Source organism: Dermacentor andersoni, chromosome 7, assembly GCF_023375885.2.
Source record: "Dermacentor andersoni chromosome 7, qqDerAnde1_hic_scaffold, whole genome shotgun sequence".
Classification (NCBI taxonomy): domain Eukaryota; kingdom Metazoa; phylum Arthropoda; class Arachnida; order Ixodida; family Ixodidae; genus Dermacentor; species Dermacentor andersoni.
This window is the reverse complement of record NC_092820.1, coordinates 7,624,091-7,649,378: the sequence shown is the minus strand read 5'-3', so window position 1 is coordinate 7,649,378 and position 25,288 is coordinate 7,624,091. Positions and strand designations below refer to the sequence as shown.

General features: G+C 45.5%; 1 protein-coding gene across 2 annotated transcripts in view; it reads left to right on the top strand.

The window, feature by feature from the left end:
• Positions 1-7,910: 7,910 nt before the first annotated feature.
• Positions 7,911-25,288, top strand: part of LOC126535593 (sarcospan-like) — a 343,164-nt gene continuing 325,786 nt past the window's right edge. For both annotated transcript variants that reach the window (XR_011895599.1, XM_050182413.2), the window contains exon 1: positions 7,911-8,068. The gene's annotated coding sequence lies outside the window, so the exon portion shown is untranslated. The remainder of the gene's footprint in view (positions 8,069-25,288) is intronic.

Genomic DNA, 25,288 nt, shown 5'->3' with positions numbered 1-25,288 from the left:
GCGTCCAAAACTCTGCCAGGCCAAATCCACTTGGCCAGAGAAAAACGAATGCACACCGAAGTGCGCCGCGCGGTGGTCGGGGCAACATGAAAAAGACGCATGCGCTCTGACTGGCTCTGACAGCCTGCGGTTAGCGAGAACAACAAAATTGAAGAGGCTCAGTGCGTCGTCGCGAATGAAAGTCAAAGTAGAAAATAAATGAGAACGTAGTTATCTTTGTTGGCTTTCGTGTCTAGACATCAATGCCTTGGAGCAGGTAAATGATGAGAAGCCAAAAAACACTGACACCAAGGACACCATAGGGGAAATTACTTGTGCTTAATAAATGGAATGAAGAAACGATAAGTTAATGGAAATTAAAGTGGATGAAAAAACAACTTGCCGCAGGTAGGAACCGAACCCGCAACCTTCGCATAAATGGAATGAAGAAACGATAAGTTAATGGAAATTAAAGTGGATGAAAAAACAACTTGCCGCAGGTGGGAACCGAACCCGCAACCTTCGCGTGCGAAGGTTGCGGGCTCGGTTCCCACCTGCGTCAAGTTGTTTTTTCATCCACTTTAATTTCCATTAACTTATCGTTTCTTCATTCCATTTATTAAGCACAAGTAATTTCCCCTATGGTGTCCTTGGCGTCAGTGTTTGTTGGGTTCTCATCATATGACTAATAAAAATCGGGCCCCTCGGTTAACCCCCTTTCTTCTGGAGCAGGTAAAAGAAATATGGATATTGTTTTCTCTGACATGACGGCATCACAATGCTTCGTCTCATCGGACCTCGCTGCGTGCTTTGTCTGAGAGTGTGTTGATTTGGTTCGTCTCGTTGTGTGGTCCTATTGCGACTTTAGAAAAGTCAATGCATCTTTGGGCGTGCAATGTTTATAACAAGATTAAGCCCAAAAAGTTCTGGAATTGAAAGTATAAAGCATGACTTTGGAAATGTCTATGCCCTTTCGCATCGAAAGATTATGAAAACGTTATACTCATAAACATTCGGAATTGAAAATCTAGCGCTCCGTAGATACCGCGGCCTGCACTAGATGCCGCGACGAGGCCGCTCGCCTTGAAAACGCCCTTGAAACTTTGTTCTCGGATCGGGCTTCTTGCCTTATGTGTCTCCCGGTGCATGGGCGTCGCCACAAAATCTAGCCCGAGTTCACAATGTTCGCACCGAAATATCATTTCGAGTGGGAAAATGACATTCTAGACAAAATTCAGAATAATTTTCGGCGCCGGGGCTTCTTGTGGTCGGCGGTGCATGACAGCACGAAGAAATTTCGGGGAGGGCTGAAGCCCCATAAGCCCTCCCCCCTCCCCCCCCTGGCTACGCCCCTGATTGTTACTGAAGGGCGATCATTCACATGCAAGGTTGATACAGGCGCAAACTCTTGCGTAATTGTTGCGTGAGGCCGGCTTGCCAGACCTTGCAGTACATGGTAAGTTCATGCGCTTATGCCTCTTTCACAAGATTTACTACAATAATCCCCTTCTCAAATATGATTTATTTCTTCACCCACCCTACATTCCACCTCGCATCGACCACCAAATGAAGGTGGCGGTACCACCGTGCAACACAAACGCTTGCTTTCAATCATTTATAGGACTCACTGCCGGGGACCGGCGCCACTTTCCCGCCTCCACCTCTGCCCTCCGTGACAGCACTGATTTCAAGATTGCCAACCACTTCACATGTACTTAGCATTCCTCTCTGTAATACCCTTGGGCCTTAAAAATATGTAAATACAGTAATAAATAAATAAATAAATAAACACGACGTTCAGAAACTACCACATAAGCCACAGCAGGCATGCAATGGGATTTTGATGGCCTTCTTCGACCGCAGGGCTTCTGCGAAAGCGCGAATCTGACACTGTTTGTCAGGAAGCTCACGGGTGCATGAGGAACCATTTTTTATTGTCGATCAAAACAGTGAGTGGATCAGTGGCTGGAAACAGTGAGTGACAGTGAGTGGATCAGTGGCTGAGCGTCTCGGTTTTACCTGTCTCATACATAACGTGCAGGCTGAACTGCTGTACCCTGTGGTGCAGTCATATATAGGTGTCTTCGCAGGAATGAGGCAGCTGAAAGGCATGGAGTACACCATGCAACTCAAGCTCGGAGCCGTAGGTGTCGTTGTGCCGGCAAGGACACTACCAGTGGGCTTTTAAGTAACAGTCAAAGAAGAATTAAGTCGCATGGAAGACCAAGGAGTCATTACGTAAGGAACGCAGCGTACTGAACGGTCCAGTCACATGGTTACGATCGTAAAAAACCTCAAAGCGCTTGTCTGCCAACCCAACCGCACTTAACAAAGTCCTACTGCGCAAAAATTACTCCAAGCCAACTCTTTAAGACGTAGCGCCGAGGTTGCTAGAACGAAGTTTTTGTACACTGTTGAAGCAGCATCGAGTTTCTGGCAAATCAAACTGTCGCATTCCATTTTAAAGCATTGCACGACGAGCATGTCGTATGGTCCACCATATCGCAGCGCATAGTTCGAGTACTATCTGGGAAAGCCAATGTCATCCGCGTTCGAATGGCATAACAGATTTGTCCAAGAAGGAAAGAAGCTTTAAAAAAGTGCTCCTTTTACGTGTCTGGCTTTCATACAGCTTTGCTCGAGTGGCGCAACACTCGTCGGGATGATGTGCTCAAGTCACCTGTACAGAGGCTGATGGGACGCCAGACCCGGACCGTGCTGCCCGTACCAAGAACCCACTTGAAACTCCAGACAGTACTTAGAAGCATAGTCCATGGACGACTTCACGACGTACGTCACAACCAGAGAATCCACTACAACCGTAGCAGCAGAAACCTGCCGCCTATCTCGCGTGGCCAGGAGGTCCCTATGTACAACACGCTCACGCTGACCTGCTGGCCAGCTGACGAACCTAGCTCTGCGGTTCTGCAAACCTGGATGGTCAAGAAGTTCATGAGACAAGAGAGCACATCCGTATTGCAGATTCCCTGGATGCCAGTGCAGCCAATCAACCAGTTCCAGAAGACTTGGCAGAACCTTCGCCAGTGCTACGCCGAAGCACAAGACAACGACGCCAACCCTGCCGTTACCCGCAGGCCCAACGTTAAAAATGTACAAAAAGGAATATGTAGCAGAATCACGTAGCATGATGTCAACCAGCTAAGCATCAAGCACGATGCATGCGTTACCTATTTATTTCTATTTCTTCTATTTCTTCTTCTACTGGCTTCTATTTGCCAGTAGCCAGTCTAGAGATCCATCGAACAGAAGGATTTAAATTATGGGGTTTTACGTTCCAAAACTACATTCTGATTATGAGGCACGCCGTAGTGGAGGACTCCCGAAATTTCGACCACCTGGGGTTCTTTAACGTGCACCTACTCTAAGTACACGGGTGTTTTCGCATTTCGCCTCCATCGATATGCGGCCGCCGTGGCCGGGATACGATCCCGAAAAGAAGGATTTAGCACTGCAGAGCCCATTCAATGCGTTGTCTATCCGTGGGCGGGGGTATACCTCCCTCCGGCAGTGGAGGCGGGGATTTGAGCTGCGTTTAAAAAATTCCCATTGACTGCAGAAGTTCGTCCTTGACCATTTCAGTGACGGAGGCCACCTGAAGCTTCAATGAAGGGAACATCTTGCGCAGTTCTTCCCGTATAATGGTCCTGATGATCTCTCGGAGGTCATCGGAACGCGGCACTTGGATTTCCCACTGCGGCTGAGCACTTGACGGCTATATTGCCTAGAGCGCACCTCCACAGTTTTCTCAAACGCCGTTGCCTGTGTCAAAAACTCAGCTACACTCCTCGGCGGATTACGGATGTGTTCAGCGAAATGTTCTTGCTTTACGCCCAGCATCAAGAAGCGACTTTTTCTTCTCAGACATTTCGGAGTTGGCATGCCGGACGGGTCATCTCTTCCGTGAAGATAGCGCTGGTATCAATCAACAATTGCACTCGGGATTCAGATAGTGGTATGGCCCTTTCTCTCTTTGAACGATGCTCGTAAACGTCTTCCGGATGTTGCTTCTAAATTTGCCCCACCTTGCTAGAGTGGCGTCCCGGTTGTCGAACTACGTCATTGCGGCGTCTGCCCAAGAGAAGTACACATGGCGCAACTTCTCCTCAGAGTTTCAGGTGATGAAGTTTGAACCACTTTTTAATGTCTCGAGGGAACTTTCGGAGACGTCGGACGAAGCTCCGCGGAACATAGTTAGTTCCCTGGGCTTCTGCAGTACGATGGTTGCAGGCGATACTCGGTCCGTCATCGTGGCATTTGACTTGGCTACGCTGTTCCTGGACGCCTCGGGTGGGTCCGTGCTGCGGGGACAAATTGTGCAGCATGCGGCTAGCTCGATCGTCCGTAGCGGCGTTGGCGTCCTCTTCATGCTTTGGACTAAGGTTGCGGTTGGATCGGGCGTCCGGTACATGGGAAGCAAAGCACCTTCACCAGATGTCTCGTTATAGTAACGGTGAAGAACGACGCAATATCACTTTGGAAGGAGGGAGATGAAAATTCAAGACGATGAGCAAGACGAGCACAAATAAAAGCAAGAGCCAACGTTTCGACAAGTGGACTTGTCGAAACGTTGGCTCCTGCTGTCACCTTGTTCTCGTTTTGTTCATCGCACTGTCACTTTGTGAGTTACAAATTTAACTCTTTATTGAGCGAAGTTCTGCCAAGCAAAACAAGCAACACTCGAATACGACAGTGGCGAGCGATGTTGGCGATCGTCGAGAATCTTATCAGTGGGTCAAACGCGTCGGCTTCTGTGCATGACACGTTGAAGGTTCCAGTGCAATCGCTGGTGTCCGCGTGGTTTCCAGAAACCACTACAGGCTGTTTCACATGGCGCGATTTTCAGTCAGCGACACAGCGAATTCAGTCGCTCAGCGACCACCGCGACGTCATGGGCTCCCCGCGACTGGATTCCAACAAATTGGTCGCGGCGTCGCTCAGTCGCAGCGATCGGCGCGATGCGGGAGGGGCAATGTGTGTGACTAAACTAAGTAAAATAGGAGCTTTCCTGTTTTACCACGCGTTGGTAGCTCTATGGAACGATGTCGCGCGCCATTTTTAGCTATGTTTAGGGCGTACCCACCAGCGTCTGCGGCTTAGGAGCTCCATAAACATTTTTCTTTTCTTCGGCTTAGATAATTCGTTTGAAAGGAGAAGCTGGACGCTATTCAGGTGGGAAGAAGGACGCTGCTTCAACATAAGGCACGTACGCACTTGATCGCCACCGTCATCAACCTCTTCATCGCTACAAATTGCGCCAGCTGCTTATACATGCACACGCAATAGTAGCTTAAATACTCATCCAGGAAAAAAGTTGTGGCTTCCATAGTAACAACGAAACCAGTGTACTAAACGGAACCGCCCCACCGATGCCGCACAAGCCGCACGCTCATACTTGCGGTGTGTGCAGCGCCTCACTCGCCGTATCTGGAAGCTGTCGTAAAGTCTCATCGCTTTTGAACGTTAAAAATGGTGCACCTATTCTATTATCGAATAAAAACAGGAAAATTTGAACATTGGACTAGTTTCCATGCTGTTTTTATTTAACGATGCCGGCATGGATACTTCTTGAGCAGCAGGCAACCTTGCGCATCGCTGCGACGGATATCGCGCTGCCACAAACGCATGTGAAAGCTGTCAGCGAAACTCGCTCTGGGACGTGCGCGGCGGAACAATTTTTTTCGCCCCAATCGCGCCATGTGAAACAACCTTATATAAGTCATGTCGCCCTTGCAATCTGATTATACAAGGTTCCGCGAGAACATACATAGCAGATAGAGTCAACGATAACATTGTCGTAAGTGTGAAACCATGCACGCGCGTCTTGCACTGAGGGATAGCGTTTAGCATTTCTTACTCGGTGAGAGGTGTTCACCGAAAAAAAGCACAGGTGTTAGTATGCCAGTAGGTGTGAAAAAAGAAAAAGCAGCAGAGTTTAGTCATTTTGTTGGCTCTAAACTTTCTTTACTGCAACAGCAGCATTGTCCTTGAAGGCGACCATCCTAATGTTACTTGCATGCTTCTTCCCAAAATAACCGCGCGCGCACTACGGGGGACATCATGTGAGGTTATTTTGTAGTTTGACTCGAATGCTTAATAGGTACATAACTTACAAACAACACCCTGAGGAGATAAGAGGCCAGAAAGTAGTACCTGTAACTGTGTGAAAAATTGGTGCGTAATACTATATGGTATGTTGCGAAAACTTAAAATGTAGAATTTTTTGTCGCTAGACAAGCAGGCGCATGTAGTAAACAATTAATGAGCCCGCACTTCATTTACTGGAATTGAAGGAATGGAAAGGACCAGCTCGGCAACTCGAGGAGTGGAAGTGCAACTCTCAGCATTCCAAGGAGCATTCCGTCAGTGGAAGTACGTTGATTTTCATTTTCCTTAACTAAACTATCCATCTATGTGCCCAAAACTAGTCTGCAACAAGCCATTAAATTAAAAAGATAGCAAGAACAAAGTACATAAAAGGAATGCATCTAGTATGCGAAACTACCAGCATTGTCATTGTTACTCATAGCATACTATATAAACATTGTAAACGAAACATCAGACTAAGATTACTAAATTTCTTGACTATTAACACATGTTTTCGCCGAAATTGCCTTTTCGGGAAATGACAACAGATAGATTCAAACAAAAAAGATTGAAAGTAGGAATGGAATCGATTGCAGCAATTCTCAACACTGTATGAATGTATTCTATTTCACTGTTGTAATGTCTACGAATGTCTAAAAACTGCGTTTATTTATGGAGGGCTCACTGCGAATTTATTTTGTTCTTTTTCTGGATGTTCATAAATGACCAGTTTTAATCGTTCCTTTGATTCTCTGTATCATTGAGTGTTGAAGCGATCGAGTGATTGCAGCAATTGTTTTGCGAGGTTGACTTGACCTTGACGTTTGTAACCCTCTGCTGAAAAGGAAGAGGCGTGAGTAGGTTTCTTGTGAATATATCAGGCAATTTCGTTATGCTTCTTTAGCAGTTGGCGTCTGTTGTGGAGCAGGATTTGATTCGACACGCTCCCCAAGAAACAATTATTTTTTGAGCAAGAAAGTTGTTCCACAAAGCGAAGCACAGCCATGCAGGGCACGGCAGCACCAGGATAAAAAGGCCACCAGGACGATAATATTTCCCGCAATGCCTCGTTACCTGCACTTTGAAGAGTTGCACATCGTAACCAGACATGTACTTGACAACATGCCTGGTGCCTCTGTGAGTACGAAAAAGTAACAATAATAATAATAAACTAGCAGTCCGCTCGGTGCTGACGCTTGTAGATCCACTGCGCACGATGACGTAGAGCGACGAGGCAGTCTTTCCAATGGCGGCCGGATGAATTCATGTAGTGACACATGCGTACTGCCAGAAATAACTTCTTCCAGGCGACTTTGTTTCAGACTCATCGAGTAAAATAAGGTACTGCGCAATCAGAGCAATCTGCTAGTAAACGAACCGCGTGTCATCGATGATGCGGTGTTCCTTGCTGTGCCTTTATTTGATTTGTGATTTCTTTATCTATTGCAAGATTAAGCCAGTCAAGACACGAGCCAATCAAATGGCATTCAATGGTATGTTCACGCGCGCGGAAAAAAACACCGGGACTGCGGCGCGTCGCTCGATTGCTATGGGTCTTAGGCATTTTTTTTTTTACGTGTGTTTGTTTTTAGTTCGCGCCCTTCCCCCTGCTATTTTTACACTGCGAGCGCCAGTATCCCCCCTGCTTCGGCATCGTCGTGCCCCGCGACGCTCCCGAATGCTGCTCGAGAAGCAGATGCGCGTCTTGAAGCGTCTTTCCTGCGAGCAGCGCGAGATGGCGCTCGCCACGGCAGCGCTTCTCTCGGCCTCCGCTTCTATTTGACGCCTGCGCTCGTCTGCCTGTTCCCAACTGCCCTGAGGCGGAAAGTACCGCTCGCCACACAGCGGGTGACTCGGGCCGCGACTCGGCCGGCGATCGCTTCGCGTGCGAGTTCCTCGTGGCGGCAGAGCGGCACCCTTGACGTCGGGGGCCTCGCTGTTGGGGATCGCGGAATTCTCCCGTTCGCCATCGTCGCTACCCGTGGTGAGCGACGTTCATGCTCGTGCTCTTTGTGCTTGTCGGACAGCACACTCGAGTGTTTGGCTAATCACGGCCTCCATACCGCCTCGATTTTGCTAGTTCCAAGATGTTTGATTCCGAGATATCTGCGCTACTACGAAAAGCTCCAGCGCTAAATTAGACATAGCCAAGAGCGACGTCACACAGGAGCCTCCAGCTTATAGCGCCAAATTAACGCTGAAATTAAAATTGTAATAAACATGTGCTGCGTGTAATGGACACCACAAATAACAAAACGAACGCAACCGAGCTCTCTGTTGTGTCCATCTTCTTCATCGTGGTCACCATTGCGCGCACATGCTTATTATTGGTCGTTTTTAAAGATGACCAAGTAGCTGAACGCTGCGCTGTTTTGAAAATTGTAACCTTCCTAACCGCTACGTTAAGGAACTTAATCGGCGAAAAGAAATTAGATTTTATTCAGATGTTATCCTTGTGGTTACCATCAGTGAAACTGAAGAGAAAAGGGCACGAACTGAAAACCAAACCCGCTGACCGGGTACACGCACCCACAAGGTAATGGGAAAATACTGTTTTCACATCTAATCAGCGCTTTGCTAACATGTTCATTCGTCAAATGCTCCTTCTGGGGTGATAAACGTGAGGTAGGTATTGGCTAACGTTTTCGATGGATGCCTTGATGCAGGACTGGAGTGGCGCACGGCTAAGTTCAGAAGTGCCATTGAAGATTACTTATTTCGTTAACTTGTATTTTCATAAATTGTATTATTTCACACTTGTATATGTATTACCCACTCCTTTCTGTAATGCCCTCGGGCTCTGAAAGCATTTGTAATAAATAAATAAATTGTGAAGCAAGACGATTCCAGTGAACAAAGAAGGAATAAAATAGAGTTCGGGTAAATATATAACGGGATACAGTGCGATGCGCATAGATGATGTCAATCTCATGAAGCGGTGAGTTACAAAACTTATAAAAAAGTGTAATGCTGTGGTTCTTTCGGCACTTTTCGAGGATCACAGTGTTTACTTTCTGACTTAACTTTAGTGATACTAGTGTGGTAAGTGTAGTCAGAGTGAATCATTGCTGTCCAAATCTATAGATTCCAGGGCTGTTGAAATGTTCAGATTGGCGTAGGTACGGAACTACGTATGTGTACTCCATTCTGGGTTGATAAGTTTTAGCCATTTTAGTAATGAGGCAACGATACGTAGACTGTGGCATATATGGTATAAGGCACAATTGGTGTTGATTCTAATACTGGAAATATGAGAGGTTCAACGGACCTTATTACAGAACTTCACACCAAAGTTTATATAGGTGTTGACAGTGTATATTTCAGAGCCAGCGATAACGTGCTTAGCTGACAGGGTATACAGGTATAACCTAATAAATACACTACACTACTTTCAAGAGACTCAGGCCAGCCTGATTTTAGTCTCTATTCGCGCACTTGTCTAGCCGCGTCTGAACTGCGTCTCAACCTTCTCCTGCTTCCCTTTCCACATCATGTACATCGGTGTACCTGTCTTGAGAAATGAATAAATTACCGCACCTCAACGTCTGAAATCTAAAGAAAAACTGTTCAGCCGGTTTTGATGCTATTAAGGTATTGCCAATCAAAGCAGTTTCTGATTTAATATGTCAAGTGTTATGCGACATAACTCATTCTATTCTATCTTTTGGAATATTTCCTGACATGTAAATTGCTTAGAATGACCGAATTGCAAACAGGAGGCTCAGATCAGGATTTCAATAATTACAGTTCTTTATCTATACGATCGTGCTTTTCAAAAATTGCAGAGAAGGTGATCCATTCAAGATTTGAAAATTATCTCAATACGTGCACTTCGCTATTAGGACATCAGTACGGGTTCCAGAAAGCCAAATTAAGTGGAATGACGTTACCTTATATTAAGGAAAACTGCTGTCTAATATAGAAAAGCATTTATATACCTTAGGCATCTTCAAGAAGACATTTGATTCTGGTAAACATAGAATAGAACACAGAACAAAGAGAATGCTCTTCGCTAAGCTTCCGCGGTATGAAAGACGTTGTGCATCCTTTAGCTTGATTCGCAGCTAGCTGGCCAACCGAGCGCTATATTTATTTTTTAATTAACTCATTTATTTATTTATTTAGTATACTTTGAATTCCCGAAAGCATTACAGAAAGGAGTGGGTGAACATAGCAAAAAAAAATTGTGCGAGATACAAAGACATATTCAACGTGACGTTTCATGAATGCGCTGTGTCTGTGTATCTGTTTCTTTCTACGTCCTTGTTCCGTCACGCTTATACACTCTACCATGGTTTCATGAATGCTGATTTTGAAGGTGTCGGTATCCAGGATGGCTGCACCGGTTACGGGAAGGTGGTTCCAATCTTTGCTTGTGCTAGGGATGAATGCATTGCTACAAAGTTTAGTACGTGAAGACGGCACACGAATTTTGAAACTATGGTCAGAGCGAGATGATATGTATGGCGGTTGGGTGATTAGGTGCTGTTTCGAGAAAGGGTTCTGGTGGTAGATTTTATGGAAGAGCTGAAGGCGGAAGCATCTACGCTGGAAAGAAAGTTCTGGCAAGTTTGGTGTTGTTTTCTTTGAGGTAACGCTTGCATATCGGGAGTAGTTTGATAAGATGAAACGCGCTGCACGATTATGAATGGTTTCTACGCTGTTTATGAGTGTAATGTTAACCTGGTCCCAAATGGCGCATGAGTATTCTCGTTTGGGGCCAACTAATGTTTTGTAGAGAGTTAGTCTCAGTGACGATGGTGCAGAAGAGAAGTTTCGGCGCAAACAGCCCAACATGCGATTGGCATTGCTACACATAATGTTGACATGAATGTGCCAGGAAAGGTTGCTGCTGATGCTTAGTCCAAGGTATTTGTACGTTGAGACAACTAAGAGAGGGTTATTATTGATGAAATATGTATGCAGATGAGTAGTATTGGTACGCTGTGATACGCGCATGCATTTACATTTGCTTAAGTTAAGCTTCATAGACCACTTGTTACACCATAACAAAACGTTGATAATATCGTCTTGAAGTTTACGAGAATATTGTCAATATTGTCAAAATCTGTAGCGTGTGAAGAAGAGGACGTTAATGGTGGCCTTGAAGACGACGAAGGAGAGATTAAGGTTTTCTCGCTGGTCTACGTTTGTTGGCTCCGCCATTAAAAGCCATTTGCGAATAGCCGTACGCTTCTTCATTCCCGTAACATCATTGGTGTAGGTGCGGGGTAATCACTTGTGCAAGACGAAGCTCCACAGCGGTCGTAAGCTGGCCGCCACGTCATCCGAAGGTGAGTCCTCAACAACGGCCCCGTCGACCCCAACGACGGTCATCCTGCCCCAGCCTCGCGACCCTGGCATGTTTTCCGGGATTGACGACGTTGACGTTGATGAGTGGTTGCAAAATTACGAACGAGTCAGCGAACACAACAGGTGGGATAACACGCTTATGCTGGCTTATATAATATTCTACCTAAACCACGGGTTTGGTTCGGATAAAACGGGTAAAACAGCACGGGTTTGGTTCGAGACACACGAAGAAGAGATTACAAGTTGGGACCAGCGCAAGCAGAAGCTTAGAGATTTGTTCGGCAAGCTCGTCGGCCGCCAGCGTGCTGCTAAGAAGGATCTTGGGACCCGTGCACAGACGTCCACGCTGAATCCTACGTGGCGTGCATCCAGGACGTCCTCGCTCTTTGCCGCAAGGTGGATAACAATATGGCAGAGGCAGACAAGGTCGGCCACGTTTTACAAGGCTTTGCGGATGACGCGTTTAACGCGCTTGTTTGCCAGAACATAACAACGGTCAATGAGATCATTAACGAGTGTCGCTGCTTTGAAGACACGAAGAGCCGCCGCATAGTGCAACAGTTTACGCGTCTACCCAGTACCGCAGCTTCATCGACGTGCGGGCATACAGATTACACCTGTAAAGCAAGTCTTAGATATTACATCGCCTGTTTTAGAATACATTTACAACCTCTGCCTGACATCTGGGGTATTTGCTGCCAAAATGTAGACAGCTAAAGTACTTGCATTGTTCAAAAAAGGCAATAAACAGACCCATTTCTATACTTCCAGTATTTTCAAAGGGACTTGAAAAAATAATATTTCGACGTATTTCAGATTTCCTTGAAAAACATAACCTGTTCACTGACTGTCAATATGCTTTCCAAAAGGGACGGTCAGGCCAGCTCGCGTTACAAGCACAACAGGAACTACTATTGCGAAATTTTGAAACAAGTTGCTCATGCTCGGGGTTCTTATCGACTTCAGTCAGGCGTTTGACTCTATTAACCGCGAACTTTTGTTGAAGAAACTACAGTACTACGGTATTCGTGGTATTTCTTTGGATATAGTTAAATCTTTTTAAATGAGCGGAATCAACTCGTTGAAGTTAATGGCATTGCTCCCAATCCAAGCAAGTAACAGTTGGTGTTCCCCAAGGGAGCATATTTGGCCCCCTTCTTTTCAATATATACATAAATGACCTTGTTCTCGTCGATAGTGAACCTAAATACACAATCTATGCAGATGAAACTTCGGTCCTTTTTTTCATCGAACCTCATTGTAAGCCTGGTTTCAACCGGAAACACTGTTCTTGCAAAAATACAGAAATGGTCACAGGATAATGGCTTAAAATTAACACTGACGAAACAAAAGCTATTTTATTTCAACCAAAAAATAAAGCAGTGCACTTAGAAACCGACATTATAATAGGTTCTTCAAGAATTGAGCTCGTTCGGTCAGCGAAGACGCTAGGTGTGTTTTTTGACAGCCCTATGTTATGGACTGATCACATCGACTTCCTTGGAGGAAAACTTGCGCAAGTCGCTTGGGTGCTCTTCAGTTTAAGACCACTGCCACATAATCAAACTTAGTTTGTACAACGCTCTCTTCCTGAGTCGCGTACACTACGGCTGTCTCGTGTGGAGCACGACGTCTGCTACAAACATAAACCGGTCATTCTTTCTTCGAAAGAAGGCAATACGTAGCATCTGTAATGCTTCAGTAGACGCTCACACTGCACCTCTATTCAAACAGTTGAAATTACTCACATTGCATTCTCTGTTATAGTTCAGGCTGTTGCTAGCCTATCGTAAAGAAGTAAAACAAAGCCAGTCATACATCACGTCGTTAGCGCAATCAATTAGAAACAACAGAATACAGCACACGGTCACCTGAGCATTGGTATGTGCCGCATCCTCACACTAAGTATGCTCTTCAAATGTTACACCAACACTTACCACGCCTGTTAAACACGCCTAAACGTAGTAACATAGATGTCACTTCTGGTCCTATATCACGTCTGTATGAGTATTTCAGTGATTTTTTAACACGACTTAATTTGTTGTTTGTGACTGTTCCTGAGGTAGACTGTCGTTGCACATCTCCGTTTGATATTAGCCTTTGTCAACGGCTGAATCATGTATTATTCTTTCCTTACAATGTTTACTTGGTTAATTGTTCTATCACTGATTTTGTTACTCTAGTGTACACTGCGGATTGCGTTGCTTTTTGTACTAGTTTGTGATGGTTTTTTTACATTGCATTTCTGTTTGCTGGCATAATGTCTAAGCCAAGTTGTCATATTTTTGCTTGTGTATTGTTTTTGTCGGTCCTGAATCAGTGCCTGTGTGCCTGCTGCTGCTGCCGCCCTCAGACCGAGTTTAAGGCCCTTCAAGTTTCCCCGAGTAACTTTTTCCTTAAATTCCCCATAAATTTTATGTTTATGGAAATAAAGGCAACTGATAAAGACAGTTGTCTACCGCGTGAGCCCACCTCCTCCGAGAACGTCGTACGTATCGTCCGGCGAGAAATCGAAGCAGCGTCTCCTGCCGCGCCACTGACGAAGTGGTTTAAAGATTCGCGGCCGTTCCTGTCTCTCATTCAGTCGGTCATTCGCCAAGAACTTGCCAATGTGGGTCTTCCGTCCATCTGCTCCGGCAGCCATGCTGACTTCGCTTCACCTGCTGCCCCTGCTCACCGGAGCCAATATGGCCCATATCCGAACTATCTCAACCCGGCCGAACGGCGCGCACATGATGATAGACCCATCTGCTTTTATTGTTGACATGTGGGCCACATCTCTCACAACTGCCGATGTTCCTGGCCAGCCCACTCTTGACCAAGCTCTCCCGCCTACCGTCGCTCCCCAGTGAATCCTCACCTACCTGCACTCTCCACCGCGGTTAAAGACACACCTGAGCCACTCAGGCTCGAGCCACTGCGACTAGCCGCTCGTCATCACCACACAGTCGCGGCTCCCGTTCGGCCCACCTGCGTCGATTCCCGTCCCCAGCTTACCGTCGCTGTTCTCCGAAGGGAAACTAACTAAGCCAGCTCCTGGATGTGACGCTGGTCTAGCACCCCAGCCTGAAATTCCTCTGCTGACCCTGCCTACTGATCGGAACCTTGTGGACGTGGACGTGGATTGTTTGCCCGTTACAGCACCCATCGACACTGGAGCTCAAATTTTGATCTTGAGTGCGGAGCTTCGAACGCGCTCGAAGAAAGTACTCACTCCTGCTCCGACTCGGCTGCTCCACGTCGTCGACGGTGGAACTGCGGCTGTGCTTGGAATGTGTACTGCACATGTTAGTGTGGCCGGCCACCACATGTCCGATTTGTTTAGTGTGACACAACGTTGCCCTCATGATGTGGTCCTCGGACTCGACTTTTTGACCGTCCATTCTGCTCTGATTGACTGTTCAGCCGGTGTTGTACAACTTGACCTACCCCTTCCCGTTGACCCTCCTGCCTAAGCTCCACCTTAGATAAAGCATGACGTACAGCGCGAAGGACAAGGACTGCGAGAGACGGCATACACAGCGCTGACTTCCAACAATATTTTAATGCGTTGCCACATCGTGTGTATATATACAAGAGGGGGCATGCGCAGACAATGAAAGGCAGTCAGAAGGGGTGTTCTAACAGCAAGTCACTATGCTAAGAACATGATCACTTGAAAAAAACGAACATTCTGATTTCTATCTGTTGAGATACGTGACTTCACTAGGGGTCAGCGCGATAGAGGGGGCACTAATGCACACACTACCAAGTTTTCTGATGAAATCAGCTTCCATTATTTCCCGGGTGAGCTGTGAGCTGAGTCTCGCTAAAACTTCCGTATCTTGAAATAGGGGCACGCAGCCGCAGTCCCGGCAATGGAAACCCAAGTGGCCTTGAACAGTGTTATGGACGTTTTCTTTTTTCTTTCTCATACTGTTGGCTTGTCGACCGTTACAGGGCGGGTCAAAGCAGCACTTCAACAATTAGTACAATACATGGTATTACAATAATACATATAGCACAAACATAAAACAAGTCAATAGCAGTATTTCGGCAATTAGTACAGTACATGAAGGCAGTACATGAATAGTGTTTTAATAGGTGAACGTAAGCGAACAAGGAAGATACATAAGAGAAATATTCTACAGATACTCCGATCAATATGACTATAAATGCAGTGTTAGTAAACGAGGTCCACACCCCCCCCACCCCCCCCAAAAGAGAAGCACGTATACGTGCAGGCATCTTTCAATGTTGCTTTAAGTTTTTGTCAAATTCTTCCGCACTGATGCTTTCCGCGTTAACACTGGTAATTCATTCCATTCTTTAATGGTTCTTTGGAAGAAGGAAAATGCGTAACCGGTAATGTGCATCTGCGGTATTTGAAAAGTATTATATTTGCTTTTCCGTAGTGTTCTACCTTTCGTGCTATCAAATACTGTTTGCTATTGATGTTGAATGTGTTTTTAGTGAGAAGAAAAAAGAACTTTAACCTAGCTACGCCCCTGCGTTCAACGAGCGTAGGCAAGTTCAGCAAACCGAGCATTTCAGAGACTGAATCTGTGCGAGAATAACGCGATAGAATAAACCTTGCTGCTCGACGTTGAACTCTTTCCAGTCTCTCAATTAACCCTGACTTATAAGGGTCCCAAATAATGCTGGCATATTCTAACGTGGGTCGAACGTACGTTAAATAAGCTGTTAGTTTTACTGACTGTGAGGCTAACTGCAATTTCCGTCGCAAGAACCAAAGCTTCTTTTCCGCAGTTTGGCATATTTTTGTAACATGGTCCGGCCAGCCTAAATTCGCGGATATATGCATGCCTAAGTATTTCAACACATCAACCGTGGAAAGCACAGAAGAATTCACTGTGTAATTAAAATAAAAAATAGGATTTATTTTATTCGTTATTGAATTGAATTGAATTGAGTTTTTATTCTCCTTGAACAAATACACAAGGAAGGAGTAGCCACAAAATCTACTGAGATTAGTAGCTTGGCGAGGTGGCTGCCCCTTTACACAGCAGCAGCAGCAGTAGTTCTGAGACAATTTTCATACAAACGACTGCTTTCATACATATGCACGGACAATGATTGCACAAGGAAACATAAGCATTTTGCAAAATACAAAGGAAAACTTCACATTAATGAGAAACATATATGAAAATAGATAAATAAATGCATCATAGTTCACAGGAACTGATCTCGCATTGTTTTTTTGGACAACTGTGACACATCTACAGATTTGTTGGCAAGATTATTGAACAGAGCTGGAAGAGTGAAAGCGATTGATTGTTTCGCATAGTTGTTTTGAGGATTAGGTATGTGCCAAATATTTTATTTATTTATTTATTTATTTATTTCAATACCCTAAAGGCACATGCGGGTATTACATAGGGGGGGGGGGGGGGGATTCTTATAATATACAACACTACTATACAACTTATACAACTACAATATACAACTTATAAATATACAACACAGGTTATAAACGGCTGAAGACAGAAATAAGCAAGTTAAGAAGCCAGGTACAAGTTATTAAGAGAAAAAAATGGCTAGGAGCAGGATCTGGAAAATTGCACATGTAGCAAATTCCACAAAGAAAAAAAAAATCTGCACCTTCAGAAGTTGCAAAACATGGCATCTAACATTCACGGAACGATACGGCCTGCACGGAAAAAAAAAGAAAGGAAAAAACAAAGACGCACATCATTTTACGTTGGAATTTTCTAAGTATGACCAGAGAGCTGTTTGAAATGATGTTTCAACGATAGCCGCAATGTTAGAAGGAAGCGAATTCTACTCTTCGATAGCCAGGACCAAAGGTGAGTATTTGAATCGTTCTCTTCGAGCAAAAATGGGTTTAGTCTTCTTCATATGATCTACACGAGCCGATGTGTGTGATGCCGGGAGAAAATGTGAACTTGCAGATGGTGTGTTATTGTGGTAGAGAGTGTGGAAAAAGGATAAACGGCTGAATTTTCTGCGCATGGCCAGAGGCGGGAGATGGAGCGATATTTTCAGTGATGTTACACTTTGATGCCGAGAGTAACGGGAAAGGATGAATCGTGCAGCCTTGTTTTGTATAGATTCCAACATGTTAATAAGATAGGTATAATGAGGGTTCCAGATCACTGACGCGTATTCTATCACAGGCCTGATTAGCATGTTGAATGCGTGAAGTTTTGTATCCTGGTTGGCTTGGTGTAGTCGGTGTTTAAGAAGACCAAGTTTTTTTAAGGCTTTGGTAGTAATCAGTTCAATATGAGTGCTCCAGGATAAATTAGAGGTAAGATTTACACCGAGGTATTTTACCGACGCTGCAGTTTCAATGATAGTATTATTAACTGTGTAGGTATTAGGACTTGTGTTAGCAGCGGAAGAAAACTTGAGATGCTTAGTTTTGTCTGCGTTAATAACCATTTGCCACCTGGCGCACCAATGAGTTAGTTCATCAAGGTCAGTCTGGAGAGCAATGATGTCACAAGGGCTCGATATTACTCGGTAAATTACGCAGTCGTCTGCAAATAGCCGTATTGATGTTATGTTCGACGTGATGTCATTAATATATATTAAGAAAAGCAGTGGACCCAGCACCGAACCCTGGGGTACTCCTGAAGCAACACCTGTACGTCTTGATAAGAAGCTCCCTAACTTAACTGATTGAAAGCGGTTTGTTAGAAATGCGTTGATCCACTGCGTAGTACGTTGGTCCAGCTGCAGGTTGCGTATCTTTATCATCAGGCGGTTATGAGGCACGCAATCAAAGGCTTTAGAGAAATCAATAAAGATGGAGTCAATGTAGAAGGAAGAGTCGATTGCTTGATGAAGGTCCGTTATTAACTCAAATGACTGCGTATGACACGATAAGTGTTTGCGGAAGCCATGTTGCTTGTTATGAAGCAAGTTGTTCTGGTTAATATGAGTCATAATGTTAGTGTATAATATGTGTTCGAGTACCTTGCAACATATCGATGTTAGTGAAATTGGCCTGTAATTATTAGGAACGGATCTGTCACCAGATTTAAATACCGGCATTACATAAGCGGATCTCCAATCTTCTGGCACACATGTCGTATCGAGTGACTGTTGGAAAAGAGAGATAGCAGGAAAGCTGTGTGTTGGCCGGTATATTTTTAAGAGTTTCGCGTTGATACCATCGGGTCCTGGGCTAGTGTGGTGAGGTAGGCGTTCAATTGCACGAGCCATGCCAAGCGCAGATATGTGAATGGGTGAAAATGGAATCTGTATATCAGCCTCAGGAAGCAGCAGTGGATTGTGAATGGGCAATTCGTTCGTAAAAACTTGTGAGAAGTGGCTATTGAATTGTTCTGCACACTGTTCGATAGGTAGAGTGCTGCCGTGGGCGTCCAAAATAACAGGAACCGTACTAGCGGTTTTAGGATTAACAGTGTTCCAGAATTTCTTAGGGTTGGTTTTTATCAAACTAGGATGTGTAAAATTAAAATATTTGTTTTTGGCTTCAGAAATTAGTTGTTCAGCTATTTTGGAAATGCTTTATACTTTTCCCAGTCTGTAGCTTCCTTTGTTCGAACCGCTTTACTAAATTCTCTTTTTTGCCTATTTAGTGCCCTGTTGACATTTGTAGTGAACCAAGGATCGTTGGTACGCGTACTTATCATTAGTTTTGGCACGCAGGAATCCTCAATTTCTTTTAGTTTGTCACGAAACAACCTCCAATTTTCATTAGTCGTACGGTTATGAAAATTGGCCTGAAAGCAATTTGTGAAAGTTTCCAGAAACAGGTTCATTTTTTCAATATTCGCACGTGCGTAGTTGTAGATAAGCTTGCTTGTTTTTGTTTTTTCGGCCCGTGGAAGTAGAAGAGAACAGTGCACAACTTTGTGGTCACTTATTCTTTCCAAGACGTGGATGTCTGAGAGCTCAGGATGGGTTGTTAGGATAAGGTCCAGGATGTGTTTACCGCGAGTGGGCTCGTGAACAATTTGGGTGAGCAGGTGATATTGAAGTAAATGAAGAAAGTTAATGTTCTCCTGTCGGTTATTATCGGAGCCAACAGTTAGCGTCGTCCAGTTAATCCCGGGAAAATTAAAGTCGCCAGCTAAAAATAGGAGGCAATTCGGGTGCCTAACAAGGATCTGCTCGATAGCGTCATTTAACAGATCAATGAATTCAGGTTGGCTACTTGGTGGCTTATAACAGGCGCCAATAATGCAAAACTTATGACCAAGTTGAGCAGAAACCCAGACTATTTCTAAGGGAGAGTCGATAGGGGTAAGAGATGCATGAAAGTCTTTGTTAATCGCAATGAGCACTCCTCCTCCTCGTCGAGAATCAGCCCTATCTTTCCTAAATAAAACGAACGTTGATGGAAGCGCGATGTCGTGACATGCAACGTCTTCGGTTAGCCACGTTTCCGTACCCAAGATGATATCAGCTGAGCAGGTATGTGCTATAGCTTTGAGTGCGTCTACTTTGTTATGTATGCTGCGGAAGTTTGCCAAGACCAAGGAGATTGGTTTGGTTTTATTATGGTTGGCTTTCTTTGGGGTAGGCTGTCAATTCTCGGGGGGCGAGTGCCTAGAAAAAAGTTTTTTCACGCTATCTGTTGCCGAATCATACCGGTAAACAAAATTTTTTATGTGAAGCTTATCAAATCTTACAGAATAACGCTCGTTTTCTTTGACATTGGCCTTCGCGAAGTCGCGCAGCTTTTTCCGTGCTTGGAGGACCTTCTGGGAGAAGCCTTCGTCTAGCCAAACCTTTGGTTCCGTGAGATATATTAGTTTATGTGCATTTTGAAATGCTTCGAGTTTAGATTTAAAGTTCAGAAATTTAACTATAATTGGTCGAGCTTGATCAGAACGTGGCCGGCCAAGGCGATGTGCACGTTCGATGTCACCACACTGTAACTTAAGGTGCTCGCTAAAGAAGTCCTTAACTATTTTTTCTGTTTCTGCATAACCTTCGTGTTCTTCTTCAGCGAGTCCTTTAATAATGAAGCTGTTCCTTCTCATTCTGCTGTTCATGTCTTCGACTACACCTGTAAGTTCATCGTTTGTTTTGCGTATATTTTTCTTGACGTCTTCTACAGAAGAAGACACGGTGTCGAAGTTTTTCTTCATATCAAGTACAGCGGACATACTTTTCTCTACCACAGCAACGCGGCCCTGGATGTTGTTTATGTCCTGTTTGATTTGTTTTAGCGCGTTTGACGTCTCAGCATGACATTCTTTTAACAATGCGAGCACTTCATCAACCTTTGGTCCGGGGTTTGCTTCGACATGTCCCGCACAAAGCAAAAGTAGGGTCAGACATGTAGAAAGCAGGAATGAAGTGGGTCTCGGGCAAAGTTCACGGTCTAAATGGATAGACTTGTTCACACACACGTACGTGACAGGAAGAAAATGAGCCGATGCGAACGCGATACGTGCACAAATCCACACCCATTGAAACACAGCAATTAGGATCCGCGGCCACAGGAATATTCTAAAAAGTGATCAATAAGTAAAAAGGCCTACCTAGAAAGCAAAGTGCACAAGTCATCAATATGCTCTCGTGGCCGCGAATCCCAGAAATGCGAAGCCGGAGGGTGGCTTTATAGGCGTCCCTGGTGGTGAGTCTGCTCCAGGCGGCGCTGTCTCCGTTTATGACGTCACAGGATGGGTCCCTTTCCGCGGTGTCACGCAACGGAGGCACCAGTAGACAGTTAAGGCACTCGATGATACGATGGGGTGAAGCGACGATGGCGAGAAGCTTGCGCGGTGCCCAGTCTTGGTAAGTACGCGGCAGAATACGAGTATCTAGAAAGCAAAGTGCACAAGTCACCAATATGCTCTCGTGGCCGCGAATCCCCATGTGGTGACGTGTAGTGTATACGGCAATATTTTCGCTTAATTCTGAAATCTCGCTGTAAAAAGAGTTGTTCTTTTTTGTAGCCAAGTAGTATGTCTGGAGTAAACGATAATTATAAAAATCATGGACATTTATTGCCTTAAATTATTTAAAGAGTTGCTGCGTGTGAAAATCATATGGGACGTTTGCAATTATTCGCATAAACTTCTTTTGAATTAGGAACAGTCGGTTTAGATTCGTTTTTGTTGTTGTGCCCCATACTAGGTGGGCGTAGGATAACTGAGAAAGGGCTAACGAGTTATATAGTAGTAGTTTTATACGTTGAGGTATGATATGTCTACATTTGTTTAGCATACCAGCAGTCCTGCGCAATTTTTTATGAGTTTCGCGTATAAGGTCATCCCAAGTTAAAGTACTTGAAAAATATACGCCCAGCACTTTTATGCATTCTACTATTTCAATCACAATGTGACCAAGTGTAATCAGCGGTAAGTTTACAACCTTATTTTTTGGTTTGAAGAGTATTGCTTTTGTTTTTGCGGTATTAATAAGTAAGGAATTGCACTTTGTCCATTCCAGTAACCGCGGCCAGTAACAGCGGCATTGTATGCGCAATACAACAGTTTTACTCTCATTTCTTTTCACTTTCCATTTGTCACACCATTTTTCTATAGCCCTAAGAGCGTCACTGAGTAATTTCTGATCTTCTGTGCTATTAATTTCTTTGTAGAGTAAGCACTCATTGGCGAAAAGTCGCACCATGATACCTTCGTCATTCGCAGAGGAAATGTCATTAATATATACTAAAAATAGGACAGGACCTAACACAGACCCCTGTGGGACACCAGACGTTACGTTCAACAACTTTGATTTAATGTGTTCCACTTCTACGTACTGGGTTTTGCCCCGGAGGTACGCGGTTATCCATTTTACTATTTTCGCGTTTATTACCATATTAGTCACTTTCACAATCAATTCTGCATGTACAACTCTGTCAAATGCTTTCGACAGATCCAGACAGATGGCATCTATCTGTTTCTTATTATTTAATGCGCTGGCAAAGCCATGGATTGTTCCAAGAAGCTGTGTTGTTGTGAAAAGGCGCTGTCGGAATCCGTGTTGCTTGGGAAAGGATGAGTTCGCATTTTCGATGTACGTGTAAATTGACTTGGCTACAACATATTCTAGGAGCTTGCAGCAAACGCAGGTCAGCGATATTGGACGATAATGTTCAATTATCTGTCTATCTCCAGATTTGTGGACAGGTATAACCTTTGCCGTAAGTCAATCAGGGACTCGGCCGTCCGCAAGTGACGCGTCAAACGTAATTTTTAAATAATGCTCAACCCATTCCGCGTACCTGCGCAACATGCGTTGTGTATGTCATCGGGGCCTACCGATTCTTTGACGTCAATGTTTAGTAGAAGAACTACAATTCCCTCATACGAGACTTCAACGTCTGACATCTCTTCCGAGCGAAGCGATGGGGCGAGTATGGATTCAGTACTGGATTGGGATGGAGCAGAAAACACAGACTGGAAGAACTCGTTGTAAGAAGAAGCAATCACTGCAGCATCAGTAACTACAGTGTTATGAACTACAATGCTATGCAACTCGTTGTCTTTTTTCGACATGTGACGCCAAAATTTATCCGGAGACGACCTCATGAAATCTGCCAATGTTTCTTTGTAATATTTACTTTTGGCTTCAGTGATCATAGAACGCAGTTGTGCAGACAACTCAAATATTTTTGCGGGTCTTTTGTTACTTTCTGTCTATGGCGGCTTATTCGACGTTTTAGTTAGATGATTTCTCTGTTGATTCAAGGGTTCTGTTTAGTTTTCTTTCTTTTATGAGCCGGCACAAATTTGCTAATACAATGGAAAATAACATGCTTGAACGATCGCCACATGGTATCGATATCACTTTGAGAATCAAAATTGTCCAGTGCCAATCACAAGTAGTCAATGATGCTTGCGTCATCAGCTTCCAAAAAAGTTGGAACGTATTATTACAATATCATCGAGCGATGCTCAAGAGACGAGCCGCCATGAGAATGACGAAGAAGTTGGTCGGTGCCCTTGGCACGAGCGAGTGTCAGCCTGGCTGCCGGGCTCCAGTGTAAATAGCGTGTAAATAGCATCTTTCGTTTGTGTCTTTCCACACGTAACATTTCTGGTGGAGGTCAGCAATCCCCGTCCTCACCACGGAACTCCGAAGTGGTCGGCACACCCAGCTTGTCACCATGCCTCCCAGTGACGAGCCCGCCTCTGCAACGGCTTCGGCTTGTCCGACTGCTCCAATCGTCACGGTTGCCCCACACCGTGACCCAGGTGTGTTCTCTGGCCTGGAGGGACAGGATGTCGACGACTGGATCAAGCTGTATGAACACGCCAGTGCTAATAACAGGTGTGGCCCAACGATTATGCTCGCAAATGTCATCTTTTATCTCGGCGGCACCCCACGCGTCTGGCACCAAATGCATGATGACGAAATAACCGGTTGAGACAGTTTCAAAGAAAAGCTACGGGAACTGTTCGGCGACCCCATTGGGCGCAAGGCTGCCGCGAGAAAGGCTCTTGCGTCTCGTGTTCAGTCATCTACAGAGCCATACGTTTCCTACATCCTCGACATCTTGGCTCTATGCCGTAAAGCTGACGATAACACGTCCGAAGCAGATAAAGTGGCACATGTGCTAAAAAGCATCGCTGACGACGCTTTCAATTTTCTTGTTTTCGGCAACGTCTCGACTATCGACGCCATTATAAAAGAATGCCGTTGCCTTGAACAGGCTAAGATCCGCCGTATCTCACACCACATTGCGCGACAACCCAACACTGCTGCTACGTCGACATGTGAGGGTCGACCGCTTCAGACGACCACCTGTGACGACGTCACCCGTATTGTTCGCCGTGAACTCGAGGCCGCCTGTTCGCCAGCCTTCTCCACGACGCTTCCCGATCCGCCAGCAACCACCATCGCGATGATTTAGGCTGTCGTCAGACAGGAATTTGAAAACATGGGTCTGAACACCGTGTGTTCCACGTCTCGACCCAGCGTTCCCCAGTTATCTAGCGGCCTTCCTCGTCCCCGGCAGTCTGTTTCTGCCACATCTCGCCGCAACCCGTCCGAATGGCGTACCCCTGATGACCGGCCGATCTGCCTCCACTGCTGTCGCATCGGCCACGTCGCCCGTCACTGCCGAAACCGATGGCCACTACCTCCTCGGACTTACGTCGCCACTTATTCCCGCACCTTTGGACCTTCTGTACCCTATGCCACCCGCCATGAACCCTCTACCGCTGATGCCCCTGCTCCGAACCTTCGCCACAGCCGCTCGCCCTCACCTCGACGCCACCAGTCTCGTTCGCCCCAACCCCGCCGCTTCTCTTCGCCGCCTATCGCCTCCCGGACCCAGCCGGAGAACTAGGCACTGCAGCTTCTGGACGTGAAGCTGCGTTGTCGACCCTGCCCTCAAATCCTCTGCTCACGTTACCTACTAACCGAAACCTTCTTGACGTTGACGTTGACGGCTATCCTGTCACGGCACTCATCGATACAAGAGCACATCTTTCTATTATGAGTGCTGCCTTCCGACGACGACTGAACAAGCTCCTCACCCCAGCGTCGGCACGCGTCGTCCGCGTTGCGGATGGCGGTACTATGCCTATCATAGGCATGTGTACGGCACGTGTCAGCATCGCCGGCCGCCACACTCCTGTCCTCTTCACCGTAATTGCTCATTTCCCCCACGACCTCAGTCTCAGCTTCGATTATCTCTACGGCCATTCTGCTCTTATTGACTGCTCTTCCAGTACCCTTCGCCTTGAGTTGCCAATGCTCGCAGAACCTTCTGACGCACCCCACTGCCGCTTACGCTCCACCGGCTTTCTTCGCCTGCCACCAAAGTCCATAGCGTACATTGAACTGTTGTCTTTCCCACCAGTTCCTGATGGTGAGTACCTCGTCACTCCTCTGCCCGACATCCCAATACAGTGTGACGTTGCCGTGCCTCACAGTATACTTACTATTACTGCGAACCACACTCGCATGCCTGTCTGTAACTTTGGAT